The sequence below is a fragment of the Panulirus ornatus genome, chromosome 12, assembly GCF_036320965.1.
Source record: "Panulirus ornatus isolate Po-2019 chromosome 12, ASM3632096v1, whole genome shotgun sequence".
Lineage (NCBI taxonomy): Eukaryota > Metazoa > Arthropoda > Malacostraca > Decapoda > Palinuridae > Panulirus > Panulirus ornatus.
Window position 1 is genome coordinate 43,830,735 of NC_092235.1, and position 16,852 is coordinate 43,847,586.

The 16,852-nt window shown below is 41.4% G+C and overlaps 1 long non-coding RNA gene across 1 annotated transcript in view; it reads left to right on the forward strand.

The window, feature by feature from the left end:
* Nucleotides 1–394: 394 nt before the first annotated feature.
* The window catches only part of LOC139751738 (uncharacterized), a 217,858-nt gene continuing 201,400 nt past the window's right edge, over nt 395–16,852 (forward strand). The window contains exon 1 of the long non-coding RNA XR_011713410.1: nt 395–767. This is a non-coding gene — a long non-coding RNA (uncharacterized lncRNA). The remainder of the gene's footprint in view (nt 768–16,852) is intronic.

Here is a 16,852-nt window from a genome sequence, read left to right on the forward strand (position 1 = left end):
GTAAATATCGTCACACCCTTGCGACAAACAACGTGCGTTGATAAGTCTTGCGAAGATAGAGGACTGTCTTAATTCCCTACAATTCCCCGTAGCCCTTATATCAACCCCCCATTCCCCCGCATCGCTCACCCCCAAACCCCCATTGCCGCGGGCGGAGTGAAGATGGAGATATTCCGAAAACTGCAAACGAGAAATTTAATCTTATTTTCTTAACTGTCCTTTTATATGTAGAAAAGGAGTTAATACAATACATGAATTATGTGTTTGTATGAGATTGTATATAAAATATAAATGATGTCATAAATCCAGCAGTAAAGATATAAAAATGAATGAAATATCGAGGTTGGGCGTCGGACAAAAACTGAGCTTGGGTCCTGGTGGGGTCAGTCAGTGAGGCCTGAGCCAGCCCCGGGAACGCATCTCCGGGATCCGTCACCCGGACCTTCTGCAAAGTTTTGCCACATTTTTAAGCATGCTGTTTAATATTTTCTAAGGATCTTTTCGCATGCTTTAGAAGTGATTACTTGAAGATATTTATGAGTGCATCGTGCAGCGCTTGGATGGTGTCTGAGTGGAAAATCAGAGCCGGGATAAAAAGTTGAGTGAAGCAGTGTATCCTATGCGTCTTGTCCATACTCTGTTGTTGGGGCTGGAAATGCGCGTGTGAATTTTGTTTGTGAAGATTTTAGTGAGTGTTAGTGAGCGACTTTTTACTGAAGAAGGATTTACTCTTGGATGATATTGCTGAGGATATTTGCGACATGAAGGTAAGTTAGTGTTTTTTCTCGTTTTACGTAGTTTGTACCAGTTTCGAGTTGCAAATTTGACGAATGTGGAAAACTATTAGTATTGAAAATACGTTAATTACCATACTTAAGGGAAACTAAGGGAATATAGCTGTCTCCCAAATAGCCAAATGATGTATATTTGTAATAAAAAGTGATTTTGAGAAGTTTGTTAACCGCCTAAGTTCGAGTAGAACTCTAGTGTTTAGCCTACCTGAGGGCGGATTATGTCGCACTTGATGAAATTGGTTTGCCGAGGTAGAATCATAACTTCTTAACGAAAACAAGTGATATAAGCTCATCAAGACCAGCCTTTCTTCAGATTTGTGAGGGTGTCTGAAAGATCCAGGCATATATGGAGTTTTTCTTCATAATCACAGTACTAGTGTCTATTTTCAGAATTGTTAGATATGTACGTTTATCTTAAAATTAAGCTACTTTCCATTAGTTAAATGTGGGATGTTAGTTGGTTAGAGAAAATTTATTCCTTTAAAGCAAAGGCTTGTGAAGTATTTGAGATGCGGTCGAGCAACAGGTCTCGAGTCAATAGATACACTCAAGGTGTATGTTGTCAGGTCAGGGTCGCACATTCGTTCAATATTTAGCCTGTTTTTAGTTTTTAAAAGTGGTAACTCAGCTCTGTGACAAAATGTTATCGTTATTTGTTGAAAATGTCGGCCGATGCGAGTAAATTAACTATTTTATTAATTTTTGTTTGGGTATCATTAAGTTTATATATTGTTTACTAAAGTGTTATGCTTGTTTGGTAGTGATGTTGCATGCGCGTTGTTGCTAGAATTCAGATTGACCTTAGCACAGTAAAAACTTTGAGGGTCTGTTTATGATTAGAATGAAGACGAGCGTTAACGCAAAGCAGCGCGTCTTCCGGTAAGATTTTATATCGAAATTTCTATATATACATCTTGAAAGATTTTGAATATCTGACTCAAATTTTGAAACATTTCCACTACAGTTTAATGGGGTATTTGTTTGATACATTTCTTGATATTATTAAAGATTGTTGCAATGAACTAACGAGTTGAAGTTTGTCATCTGATCGGTGGATTACATTACATTTCCATGAAGGAAGATTCAGGTAAACTTGGGAACCGTGGAGTGTTTTTGAATTCTAAGATGTTGAAACATTTGAATGCAATATTCATTACACATTAAGTTACCGATGATATATATTCGTTCTTTTACGGTTTTCCGTCAGAGTTTGTCATCCAGTGCAGTTGTCCTACACACCATCCATTACAAACATAGTGCTGTAAACAGCATTAAGTATGGCAAAGTGTTTGTGTAGAGTGTAAATCTTAAAGTTCTGGGGAAGCCGAACATGTGGAGCTATTTCACTGTAAGGTGCTCATCCAGCACCAGCAATCCCGTTTAACAAACTGAATTCCGAAACTCCAACCTCCTGCGTTGGTATTATTAAACCTGACTGTATACTGTTTGGTAGGATTCTGTCAGTTTAGGCTACTTCACATGTCACGGGGTTACATATATCAGCTGCCAGACTTAAAGGCTGGTACGTGATTTGAAAAGTGATTATGATTGTTTCGTGTGGAGAAGTGCTAGCGTAAACTGTAGTATGGCTTTGTTTGCTTGTATGTCAGGTCAGGAATAAAGTATGGCGTGTAGGAGATATATATTTTTTGTTGTTTAGCCTAAAATGTTGCGTGGAGCTGTTTTACTTGTATGTTGAATCAGGAATGAAGTGTGTCGCGGAAGACTTGTGTAATTAGTATTTTAGGTCAAGAATGAAGTGCAGCGCGATGTGTATTGTCTCTGTGAACTCCAGAACCAAGTGTGTCTTGGAGTTGGAGAGTTGGATAAAGTCTACATATGTTGTGCATTCCGGTCTGGAGGAAGAGGATTTGGGCTGATAATTATTCTGTAGGGAGCATAAGGCGGTCATAAATATTTTTTGTTGGTGGTGAGATTTAATTAAGGTCACTAAATAACGGAGGCCTCTCAACTCTGGCCTGATATTGAACTCAGTGCACACCGTCCCCACACACAGGCACATACATATCGTTACACGGATGTACACCCACATATTGCTGACGTGAACGCATGTAAGTTGATTGTATGATCCACCCGATATTAGAAATGAACTTTTGTTATATCGCTTGACAAAGTATTTTCGAAGTCTAAAGGCATGTATATGTTATCGGAATGAAAATCTTGAGCTAAATAGTTCTCTGTGATAATATCACAAGTATTAAAAAGTCTTAAAATATCTAGTATGATAGAGAAATATTAGCAAAGGCAGTGGCCACATAGTCAGCGATGGTTACGGTATCTAGTTCCAAAGCAATATTACTTGTTTCTTTTTTTCTTGAGACTAGCAACTGTTCGGCTTTAATGAATTTTTATATACATATGAATGATAATTGATCAGAATTTTAGCATTTGTAGCTATTGCATGGTTAATTACCTAACATAGGCTAGAAGTGATGTGAACAATGTCGATTTATTTGCATTTGATATAGGTATAATTTGTGGTTATGTTGTCTGGTGTGTGACCTGGCATTACATTTCATACCCCGTTGAAGGCTTGTAACTCCATAAAGTTCACGAAATAAGTGGAGTTTGGGTCGCTATGCAATTGCTATATATCGCTCATACGTAGGTCATGAGCGTAGTGCCTGGTTTTAACGCTCTTGCTGTGTAGCCGTCCTTCTTTGCAGTTGTTCAATGTGACTGAGGTACGCTAGAAGGGGTAGAAAAGCTGTTGAATCTAGTTGGTCAAAATAGAAAGAAAAGAAAAATGAACGAATGGGATTTAGTTGAAATTATATTTGAGAAACGACAAAGGTTGTATGGTAAATAACTTAAGAATACTTGAGAAGCAGTCGCACAAATATTATAATGCAAGAGAATAAGCCGGAGATGTATAATGATAAAACGACCGAAAACCGTTGAGATAACGCTTTCGAACCAACTCTTGGCAAGTAGGAAAGTCGTGAGAAACGATCGTGTAACTGTGTCAGTAAAAGATAAACTACTATTGATGTACATACAGACGCAGATTATTTTTGTATAAATATATAAAAGCATTTTGAAGTGTATGGTGTCAGCGAGTTCCTTTTATTACCGCAGTCAGCAGAAATGGCTGACCGGGACAACGTGAAGGCCTCATATCGTCCAAATGTTGAAAGTGTATAGGAACAAATATCACACACACACAATGTATATATATATATATATATATATATATATATATATATATATATATATATATACACATATATATATATGTGTGTGTGTCTTTAAAGTAGTTATTTGTTTAAAGTATTTATTTGATGACATTGGGATTAAAAGTTTTCATCTAATTACGGTAAAGCTAGGACTTTCGAGACCCATTCTGATAATGTTGCTTGTTTTCAGAATATTAAATGATCCACAACACTCTGATCTTTCCATGTTATAAAGTGTTTAAGAAAAAGCCACAGATAACGACAAAGGCTAATACTTGAAAAAACTCTGTGTATCGTATAGTCTTTGTTATTTGAATGGGTATATATTGCATTCATATGAATAGTACTTGATATACCGCAGCAGCCTTTATAATGCACCTGAAGTATTCTTTTGAGGTCTTCTATCCCCACAGCTGGGGCTGAATCCAGTTGATTTTTACTGGATCAGTTTTATAATTTTCATGTCTGAATAATGATAGATAAGGCGTTCCAGTGGTAGCATGGTTGAGCGATACGTTGCTAGGGGTTGGTGGAGGCACGGATAGGTGACGTGTGGGTCCAGGGACCCAGATGGTCGTCCCTCCTTGAGAGGAAGAGAACAGACATGACAGTAGAGAGGGAAGACAGTTCATATATTGTTTACACTGTGTAGGTAAAGTCGAACTGATAGTGATATGGAGAAGATTCAGAGGGAAGATTAGGGCATATCAAATACATGGTACGTAATTCGAAGGACACTGATAGTGACGGCAACATTGGCACATGATTTTGGCTATTACAAACTTAAACAGATCACGTATCTTGGAGTACTCTTCTAGGGCCATCTACTCCAACTGCCCTGGCGAGGCACGAGCTGCTGGTTTTAGGTCATTGGTCGATCAAGCTGTTGAAAGCCGCGGCCTGCAGGTCCGAGTAGCTACCATAGCCCGGCTTATCTGCCATATATGTGATAGTATGGGTGAAGGGCTCGTTGCTTGACGGTGAACTGACAAGAGAATGATAGGTACGTAGGGACAGATATTATGTCACGATGAGACATACAGTATATAGAGAGATTCGGAAGGTGGTTTAGGGAATCTACAACAAGTCTGTCGTGCATAATTTACAAAATACAATGTCATACTGATGATCACAAGGAAAATATAAAATTTTTGCCTTGCATATGCACACGATGCCTCAGGAGCTCATGGCATGGTAAATTTGTTATATAGTGCAAGACTTTCAGATATTAATGTTCATAAAACAAAGTTGTCGAAACTATGCATTTCGGTCTGAGAATATCTATTTTGCAGTAGAACAATCGGTTATAAATTGTTGAAGCTTATGTCGGCACGGGGAATGTTTTAGTCAAAGCTGCTGAACTGGGTCTTTTGGTCGACCGAGCTGTTAGAAGCTGCGACCCCGCAGGCTCACGCAACCACCGCAGCTTGCCTGGTCGAGGAATTCCGCTTTGTAAACACTTATCCAGGGCATTCTTATTTTTTTCACTGTTAATCCCAAAGTATTGCTGATGGCTGCAAGTAATGTTGAATAGTCGTGGGCAGCAGTTCTTAGGGTTAGCTTCTCTTGTTCTTATCGCACTGTTTGACGTTAGGAGGCTAATATTTTACAATTTTCAATGTCTTTTATGTCATTAGGGAATTACTTTTTAATGTATACTTTGGATCACACTTTCTAGCATTCTCGTGTGTAAATGATTATATAACCATCCTGTCTGTGTTGTTCAGCCGTTTCTAGCAGTTTAGTTCCTTTACCAGCCAGTACGGGCCGTAAAAAAATCTGTGCACATGTTCTAACTCTGCAGCTTCCCTCGCCTTTGAAAGGTGACGTTACTACACAGCTGCATTCAGTTCATTAGAGTATTAGCGCCTTGAAGATGGTCATATCGGTTCTCCTCCCCAGCTTAGCATCATCTTGGAAGATGCAATCGTGTGTTATTTTGTAAGGGCGAATTTCGTCAAACATTATTACTCCGAGGTCTTAAACATTCATCATTCACGGAATGACGGTTTCATGCATCCGGCCAGTATTCTGTACTAAATTCAGTTTCACATTACACCATTACGAAGTCTGGTTGTTCCGCGCTCTGATGCTGGACAAACACTGTGGAACCCCGAAGATCTTTAGTATATATGCAAACACTGATATAATTTAGTTCTTGGTGCTGGTGTACATCCAATATTCTCCCTCACTGGAAAGGATGTCTGGGCAGACGCCTCCCTCTTCAACAGGTACAGTCAGCCCTGACATGCTGTTCCTTCACTGTATGGTATCCACTGTTCCGATTCAACTGTCTCATGTTAGATATTCTTGGCCGGAAAAAATGCTTGGTATATGTGACGTTTTAAGATATGTATGAGAAAGTTGACGTTTGCGAATGCCATTTTTTTTTGTTAAGATGAGAATAAAGTAGAGCTGAGTTTTTCTAAATAAACTGAATCAGTTCAGCAGATTGTACTGCGGTTTCTGCCTTGGATTTTTATTTCTTTTGACAAAATTCGAGTAGAATGCATATGGTTTCTTTATATCGAGACTCGTTTCGTGAGGACTTTCAGTTTGTGATTTGTGCTTTCGACTTGGTGTACAATATATATATATATATATATATATATATATATATATATATATATATATATATATATATATGTATATGCTTGGTTTGGGTCCTGCTGCTTCTCCAACTTGTTCAGTCATTTCAAACCGCAGAGAGCAGGCCTTCCCAACCAGTAGAACGTGGCCGATCTAGTTCACTCCGTAGATACTCAGTCCACTGAGTTCTTGAGTTTTTTTTTTTTAGCTCTTGAGTCCCACGATCTTCCAAATTTTTAGGTGTAGAGGATTGTACAGTTACTGCTTCCTGATGATTTCACTGTTCTCTCTTTTTGTATGTGTTAGACTTACATTATTGTTTCGCAGTCTTCCATGTCATGTTAGTTGGGCGTGATTGTTATTTGAAGTAGACTAATGAGTAGGTGTTGTAGGATTTTCGAGTTATGAATTAAGTCGTCTGCCCTCCGCAGAATATGAGTAATTTGAGTCTCTCTCAGTCTGTCTGAGTTTAGACAGTCCCTCCAGGCTATAAGTGTTCTTTACACGTATCCCAGCTCTGCAGTTCTGTCCGCCTTGATAGGTACTTTTAGTACACAGCAGCATTTCAGTATGGGGGTAAACGTGTTTAAGAAAATGTTGATAATTTTGATTTTCTTCCCTCGTTTTGAAGTTTTGCAGAATCCAGTCCACGGTTGGTCTGTTTTGCTTCCTTAAGTTCGGATAATCCGGTATTGGTGTGATACACCTTGGAGGAAAATGTTCAGGTGTTTCTGAAGTCTTACGAAGTTTTCATTGTGTTGCGGGGATTTGATGGCGGTAGGTTAGGCAGACGTGGGTGGGTGGTTGACGTAAAAGCTGTTTTCTGTGATAGCTATTTCATTCAGCATATCTTTTTTTCATTTGGTAGTTTGGAAACACTTTCCCTGGTGAGGCATTCTAGAAAAGCTATTACCGTATGCGTGTTTAGAAGTATTGGTAGGTTTTAATTGCTCTCCATATGATTACATTCCAATAAGTACAGTGTTTTGATCCAACAGTACTAGTCATTAGAGAGTAATTGATTATGTTAGTGTCACTCTTGACCCGTTTCCTTTGTTTCAGTAGTTAATATTCAGCCTATTATCATCTTTGCTGGTTTGACAGGTCTCGTACATATACATAGAGCAAACAGGTTACAGAAAACCTGTTGGCCTGTTAAGGGAAATGTCTTTTGTTTTCCTTTCTGTAAAGTTATCGGTAACATTCAGAATGGAACAAGTCATCTAGTGTCTTCCTGGGTCTGTTGTTTTGGTATTTGTGTAGAGTACGCGGCTTGTTTCAGTTGTCATTGACAATTACATGTATTCAGATGTATTTCCTTGCATTGGTGTAAAATCCCCTTTTCTAGATGCTTGAATCCCAGTGTTGCTGCTTGAAGATCCCTGCGTGTTTGGGTTAGTTTACTGTATCTCAGTAAGCCCCAGATGACCTGATTGATTGAGTGATGGTATAGTTGAGTCCCAGAATTATCTGTAGTGACAATGATGAGCCCCCAGATTTCGATTTAAGATAATGATGTACGGTGCTAGAAAAACATCATCCCTGTAATTGATGTTATAGTCATCGGCGCGCGCGCGCTCTCACACACACACACACACAGCACCAGTCATAGTGCCTTCCGAAATTCAATACACACGATTTTATTCATGTGTGTTCCAAGAAGTGATATTAGTGCACTGAATTATTTGGTTTGCAGGCCAGTAAAATTTGACGCAGGGATCGTGGTTGCCACCTGTTTGAATAGCTGGTATTTGCTGCAGTTTAACCTAGCTTGCGTTAATCTGTGTTGTTACTGGCTGTCACGCCCTTCGTATGTGGCGTTTGGTGTTGCCAGGAAAGCAGCGCGGGTGCATTGCCCGTGGTGTTATGATATGCTTCACGTGGTGGCTGGATTGCATGAAGCCCTTAGGGAATATCAAGGTTATGTGGTTCGACTTTACTGTATATTACATTACACCGTCTGTGTCCTCACTCTGCATAGCACGTGAAAGTATGACTGCATGGGGACAGAATACGATACGCCAGTGAAGTAGCTTTGTTTTGTATGAGCTCAGGTCAGGGTAAACCGAGACACCCACTGTACTACCTGACCTGTGGATGAGTGAGGTCAGGAAGGGTGGGGGAAGCAGATGGGTTCCCTTCTGAGGTCGGGTATAGTTTTTGTGAGTGTTGAAGTGTCGCGCTTGTTGTACAGAGTGTGAGGTTCCTAGCTTGGAGCGGCCGCTTCCACAAGCCTGATGGATGGCCTTCAGGAAGGATTTACCCATCTTATGTAATGTCTGACGCACAGAACGATATTTCCCGGTCGTCGCTCTAGTGTCTCAGTAATGTCTAAGCTCAGACGCGAAGGCAGATAAAGTTCTGTCTGATGTTAAGAGGGTAAGTGCGTTTGTCGCTGATTGGGAAAAATTTCGTCACTACGAATAGTTTTTCAGATGTGGTGCATCGCATTAGAGAACGGGCGGTCAGCTGACACAGGCACTTGCCCAGCGGAGATCTAGCGAATCTAACGACAGTTTTCACAAGATATGTACTGGCCCAGTGCCGGCGACACAGCTTGGTCCTAGACAACTGTGGTCAGTCGCTCCGCATATTGCGGGAACGAAAGTCAGGATATCAGAATTTCGGTAAAGGTGGACGAGCGATATATATATATATATATATATATATATATATATATATATATATATATATATATATATATATATATATATATATCATGAATGATATTCGGTTAATTTACTCAGGATTTTGTTCGAGTGCCATTGCTTGAGTTTGATTTGAGATCTAGCGTTTGAGACGCTGGACCAGAACTGTTATTGTTGCTCATGATTTGTTCCTCACGTAGTTTAGTCTGTATGTTGGACAGTATACATTTTCTTGGGAGTAATTTTGAACATTCAGAACCTGAGGGAATATTCATTACCCTTTTCACTTTTTTTTAAAGTTCATTCATTAAAGATTGATAAGATTTGACACCACTGATTTCATTGCCTCCGTTTTTTACCTGCCTTTGAGTTGCTGAAAAATGGGTGGCTTTTTGAATATTGAAAGAGTGAGTGAGAACTTGAGAGGTGATGAGGTTATACGGTCATGTTCATGGGTTACAACATCCTGCTCAGTACTTCAGAGTTGTTAGTATGATTTCCTGTGCTTGGTGCGGCAGAAGCATCTGACCTTAGGTACACTGTGGAATAAGTAGCGGTGTTCATTATTTAGGAGGTTCAGCTCCCGGATCAGTTCGAATGGCTTATAACAAAATCATAGGCCACATACACGTTAGTGTGTGTGTGTGTGGTAATAGAATTATTTTTAATCTGAATAAGGTGTTTTAAGATATTTTGGTTTGAGGGTGTATGTTGATGCCTACAGCCTCAATGATCCTAGTAGTTGAGACCAACCTACTAGTCAGATATGACGCTAGCTTGCCAGAAGCAAGCTTACTGTGTTTCCAGGTGAACCTGTGGTAGTTGCCGGTGGCGTCTGGGGGCAGGAGTGAGGGCGTCCAGGCTGTGGGTGACGCAGCGCGGGCGCACATGTTCCCTCTGGTGTGCTGGGCGGAAGGTCTACGCACACCAGGAGGAGTCTCTGTCGCACATGTTCTCTGCCACCAACTGCGGGGGACAATGGGGTTGCATTTTATTTCCCCGACTTGCGGCTGGAATTCTTAGGGTAGAAATATTGCGGTGCGCTACATTGTATTCACGTATTGTATTCTTTATGAGGTAAGAATGACAATGATGGCTAGTATTTCGTTTTTGCATATTCACGGGTCGTTTATGGAGGGAGCTTCTCTCGTGCAGGTTTCCGTGTATGTTCGGCGTGGGTGTGGGTGTGTCGGGAACAAAGGTGGCGTCCACCACCATCCTTGGCCTGACGCGTGGTCGTGACGATCGCAGTCACCTGATACCAGATTGTTCGCCACCATAGTGTATGGTGAGGGTGTCTGTTGCCACGGCTGGGGTTGTCACTGACTCAGCTCTTGTGTTGCATCTATGGTAGAGTCTTGCATCTGTGTTGCATCACTTCTTGGTTGTTGTACGTCTCTTGTATCGTTGCTGAGGTGTTGCCTGTCTTCTTATACATGTAGCAGATTTACCTTCGGTCCTGGCGCTGGATAATGATGATGATAATGATAATAATATAATGGTAACAAGTGATAATGATAGTAATATCTGCACTACAACTCTCAAGTGTTGGTTGATGAAGCTACATTTGCAGATCCGCAAAAAGAAATCTGATTAACAGTCTACCTGTGTACTCCTTTATGTAGACATAGAAAGGTGTAAAGACGTGGCTTGTATAATAAAACGGAACAACGAGTATAAAACTCTCTCCTGGTAACGCACAAATAGTAATCACACACACACACACACACACACACACACACACAAAGAAATTAAGATCCCAGCGGGATGGCTGAGTGAAAATGTAGAAAATGCTCCTCTGGCATGATAGGCACGACAGACTCGGCTAAACTTGTTGAAAAGTGAAAAATGCCTTCACGACCATTACAGAAATCAGAATATCCATCTGGGACCCATAATTTTTCAAAAGCTTCTGCCATCTGCAATGTGATTCAGTCATATATATCGTAAGTATGCTGTGGGTACGGAAGTTCCTTGCGGTATGCTCATGCTGGATTCTTGGTAGTGCTACTGCTGATTTCTCTGGCAGTATTCTACAGCTAAGTTCCTTGCAGTATGTTTCAGCTAAAAGCCCTTGTATTGTTACTGCTAAGTTCCTTGACAGTGTGTTACAGGTAAATTCCTTGAGAGTGCTGTTGAGAAGTTCCTTGGCTGTGTGCTCCAGTTGAGTTACTTGGTGGTCTGGTACAGTTAAGTTCCTTCTTAGTGATCTGTGGTGAAGTTCTTTGAATGTGTTCGAAGTCATCCAAGTAACCAAGGATATCCAGACACCACAGCTGCATTCTCAAACAATCTGGTCGATCAGGTACTTGTGGAATAGGTGGTACTTCGCTGTGTAACTGGAACAGTGAAGAACATGAGTATTCCTTTACCAGAGAATCGCACCGTATTTTGTGCCACGATAACAATGATAACCCTGAGGCATCTTGAGATGAATTCACTTTTCGTACCTCAAGTGTTGGTGTGAACCACATCCCGACCAAACGCTCCCATCCCGCCTGTTGCGTTTTGTGGTTGCAGTAATAGGGAAGAGGGTCCCGGTCAGCCAACAGTGGTGGAGAGCTTACAAAACTAAAATGCAATTAGCTTTATATATATATATATATATATATATATATATATATATATATATATATATATATATATATAGAGAGAGAGAGAGAGAGAGAGAGAGAGAGAGAGAGAGAGCTTACCCACCTAGATTTTTTTGTCAGCTTGCGGTAGGATGCTAAGACTGCTGGTGCTAAGCGTCGTGGTGGTTAGGTAATGGTTCTTGAATGACGGGAAAGAGGTGAATAAAATGTTAAGCAAACACAGTGTGTCAGTAAAACCACTCATGGTCGATGATTCTGATACCTTTTCTATGGATAGTACTCCATTTGTGACACCAGCTGAGCTGGTGAATGCTCTCTGCAGTATGTCCACGCTTTTCCCAAGAGTCACACTCACAGAATCGCACAAAATGAGCACAATACGGGTAGATATGGTCCAGCCAGTTCGCTCTGCGGGAAGCGAAAGAGTTAGAAGTATATCACATATAGAGAGTCAGATTTAAAGATAATTAAGTCAGTTGGCCTTCCATACCTTTAGCGAGCGTAACGCAACAGATGTCGCTTCTTCATAGAAAACAGGAAGGCTGATCTGCGAAATATCACTACGAAAATCCAAAGGCGCTGTGTATATGGAAGGAAAAAAGTAGCGAGATCATCTAGGGCTTGAAACGGTTCAAGGCCTTGCCTATGATAAACGATTATCTAACATGATGGGTTAATGATAACGAATCTGACACGTGATATCTAGAAAGTAAACGTGACCAGCGATACTGTGAAGGATATGGAGACCTGTGGGTCGCGGCCTTACACAGAGGCGGACTCGCCATATCAGGCTCTTACGTACACGTAAGGGGTAGAGTAAGTATGGGTCCTTGAGTGATGTATGCATTAGTTATTCAGGTTGAGTATACCATATTTTTGGAATTTAATAGGGTGTGGGAGGGAAAGCTTCCCAGGTTCAAATAAAGTGCGTACATATCAAGTTATTCCATTATCGTAGAAGAATGGTGGACTCCTCCAGTGGTGCAGTGGTGCCTCTGGTGAGTACCCTACTGGATCTTACTACACCTCAAACACTTGTAACAAGATGATGAGGGCAAAATCTTTGGTTTTGGAAGATAAATGCTGTGTACTTCTGGATGTTTTTGAGCACTTCCATCCTGTGTTTCGTCACGTCTTCATGGCTGAACTGTGGAGGTAGAGACGAACCTCCGTAATGAAAAGTAAATAAACCTTTGAGAGGAGATAAGTTAAGACAATGATGACACCTTACGAGTCTTTTAGAGTGTGCAGACTGGAATAGTGTCTTGTGCTAGACTCGCATCCATGGCGGGGCCATGTTGCCAGTTGGACAAATCTGCGACAGACATTTATCAGGTCCCACTGAACCTGTCACAAAGTTGCGACTAGCCACTCAGAACAACTGAAAGTTGCGACTAGCCACTCAGAACAACTGAAAGTTGCGACTAGCCACTCAGAACAACTGAAAGTTGCGACTAGCCACTCAGAACAACTGAAAGTTGCGACTAGCCACTCAGAACAACTGAAAGTTGCGACTAGCCACTCAGAACAACTGAAATGAGACCGACTTCATTCCCTGAAGGGAAAACTTTATATGTATATATATATATAGGATAGGGAGCCGTGGTTTCGATGCATTACAAATGACATCGAGGAAATGGATTTAAGCGAATACGGCCTTTTATTGTTTGTTCCTGGCGCTACCCCGCTAAAACGGGAAAATGCGATCAAGTATGATATATGTATATATATACCTTGGAATATACTGGAACGGTTGATTCTTAGTAAAGCGAAAATTATTCTCTGCTGGAGCCGTAAACTTGGAAAACCGCAGAATTCTGCGGTAAAAACAGTGATGAATAAAGTAAACTTTCGAGGCCCACATCATTTCAGCTCTGTATTTCCAGAAATTACAAATGTTATGGTCGTACCGATGAAAAACGACAAGATTACAAGCCGATGTTAATTATGTCATCAGTGACAGTATAATGATGGTCAGTGGGGAGAAATCAGAGCTTCGTAGTCGAGGGAATGAGGACACAATAACTACAGAACAGTGATTAGTCTTATCATGTGAACGTAGAGAGAAAAACCTGAATGATCAGATAGCCATGGATGCCTCATTTTGTCATATCGTTTTATGACTTGAAGCTCTCGAGAATACAAGTAAACTATCATTGCCACTGCTAAGAAAATGGTAGGCTGGATCTTGCGAGGCTTTCATAACATTAAGGGCGAGAGAAAAGAAAATTGGTATTCTTTCTTAACCTATCCTCTCCCGACGTTAAGGCAACAGGATTTTCTGTACTAGAAAAGATTTTTTTTTTTCCTTAATCTGTGACACCTAAGAAATCATGGGAACGTTTAGAATCACTCAGAATGTTCTGGTTTGAGCGTAGTCACAAGGAGTTCAGCATAGTATACATTGTCAACAGTGGGGAAGATCTATACCCCAGCCTGTGTTCCAAACCATATCCAGACTGAAGATAGGATATGGAAAGCTGTCGAATAATTCCAGTGAATATGCTGATGCACAACATCCGACGGGTCTTTTCCGAAGCTGAAGACTTTCTTTTTCTTCCTACGTCTGTGTATGGGATTTTATTGCTGTGTTGCTCATTTGCTCAGTCTGGATGATGGAGGCTGGAGCATTTAGATGAACATATCAACTAACTACATATCGGCCAGTCTTACAGATTTAGTTGACACTTGTCCTGGTATCACAATCAAGGGCCTACAGTTACATAGCCCAAAGTCAGCTGGCATGCGGATCATAGTGGGGTAGGCTGGGGAAAGTTTTGAGGAAAACGTGGATTGGCTCCAACTGTGAACGTACCCGACTGGCCAGACTGCGATGACCAGGTTGCGGGTCAGCGGCCACCAACAGTGCAACAATGCAGTGGGGTCTTCGCCCCAGCAGCGGGGCCTGAGATGTGAACCCTATGAATGAGGAAGTGGAAAGAAGTGTTTGGGTGAACACGTACACAGTGTACATGATCGGCTGTGCTGAACTTGTCCTGAAGTCTTGCAGGAGACTCTTGGGTTTCAGCAGTAAGTGCAATTTGTTCCCAGACCGACGTTAGAAGTGAAGACAGCCCCTGAAGATAGACTTAGGCTGTGCATTACCTTGTTATGAATGACCTTTAGCCATTGGCCGTAGCCACAGTATTATCCCACGCTATTACTGGAGAAACATTCTGATAAACTGGGATGAGCAGGTTTTGACCCTTACCGTTGTGGAAGCTGTAGGAATGATTGTGGTCTATAGAAGTAAAAACTATGAAGTTGGTAGAATATATAAATATCACAGAGTTAATTGCAAAATTATTTGTGCATGATATGTTGCTCTTTACTTGATGTGCTGAATTGCGTTTCATTTCACAAGAAAGTAGTAAATACGGCATGGGTTTTGAAGGAGAGAAACCGGATCTTTACAGTTGTTGTTAGAAAGTTGAAAAACATTTATCAGTGTGGCTGAGGTGTGGAGATCATGCCCTCCCTATGTCGATGCTTCTCTGGTCATCATGAGCACATGTTAAACATATCCTGCCCCGCCGACCTGGACGGGTGTAGTCGAGTTTGATCATTTGTGTTCTGCTTGTGTGATTAGCCCTTGTGTTGTCACTAGGGAATACGGGAAACGAAGGTAATGCTTTTGGAGTCATCGGTGATATTATTGTAGATATTATGCCTAAATGTTCCATCATTGCACTGCAGGAAGGAGTCATGTAAGCAGGAGGTGGTGTCGTGCCAATGCAGACTGGCTAAAACACGATGCAGTAAGTTCGGGACGGAGGGTCACACCGCCAAGGTCCTCAGCAGCAGATGCGAGGAACTGTACCATAGGAGGAAAGAGGGGCGGCCGGTGACCAGTCTGGGTACTCAGGTCAAAGACAGCAGAGCTGTCTGAAGCTGTTGTGTAAGTGTGAATGACGCAGCCGAGTTGCACAACATCTTGAGATGGATTAATTGCTGAATATGTAATTTGACAGTACTCGCTGATATGTAAATGTGAATCAAAACATTTATGAATATAAACATTTGAATGTCAACATTTACATAAACAAATTTGTGTGGCGAGATTTGATTGATGGAATAGAGCTTTGGAATGGGGGGGCTTGTGGAGGGAGGGAGGGTGTGTGTGTGGCCTGGCCTGGCCTGGCCAACAGTACAGACTGATCACCTATCTGGCTGGTAACTCGTGCCTACTCTAGATACATAGGGGTACATGTGAATTTAATGTACAATAGTTGTATGATCATTTACCTCCTCCTCTTCCACATAGTGTTGATATAACTTGCTTGCATATATCCCCTGGATGCACCGTGGTTACGCCATGGTGCCGTGTTGGCCACAGGGATATAGGTCATTGCTGGCAAATCTGCTAGAACGAGAACTTGGAGAGTCGGAAAAAGTCGGGGAATTTAATTTTGTAGAATGAGTGGGGTCCCTGTTTTTGGCGCGCATTCAAGATATTGTGCTGGAATGAGAGTCGGTCAGGAGCTTGAAGTGCAACTGTGCCTGTGAAAGTTAATACCTACAGGAAGAGACTGAGCTGCATTACTTTCCCCTGGCCTTTGTACCAACCCGTGTTGCTGGGACGCTCAGCTGCATACCTCTCGCTTGACCTGAACACGAGCCTCTGTTGCCGACTGTGTGTGTGTGTGTGGAGTGTTGCAGGTTTTTGATAGTGGTGTACAGCTAGAGGTGTGTGTGTGTGGAGTGTGTGTAGGTTGTAGCAGTCCACAGGGAGTGTGTGTGGGTTGTGGAAGTCCACAGGGAGTGTGTGTGGAGTGTTGTAAGGTTTTGATAGTAATATACAGCTAGAGGTGTGTTGTGTGTGTGTGGAGTGTTGTAGGGTGATGGTAAGATTGTGAACTAGAGATGTGTTTAGAATGTTGCAGGGTGTAGGTAGCTGTGTACATACAGCTTGTGGTGCCATTCGTCTCTATGCTTTCCTGTAACCTGTAGCGTCTCCCTCCCTGTCTGTTGCTACTCAAATTTATCTGATATTTATGTTTTAAGAAAATACAATAAAGCTATTTTAGGAA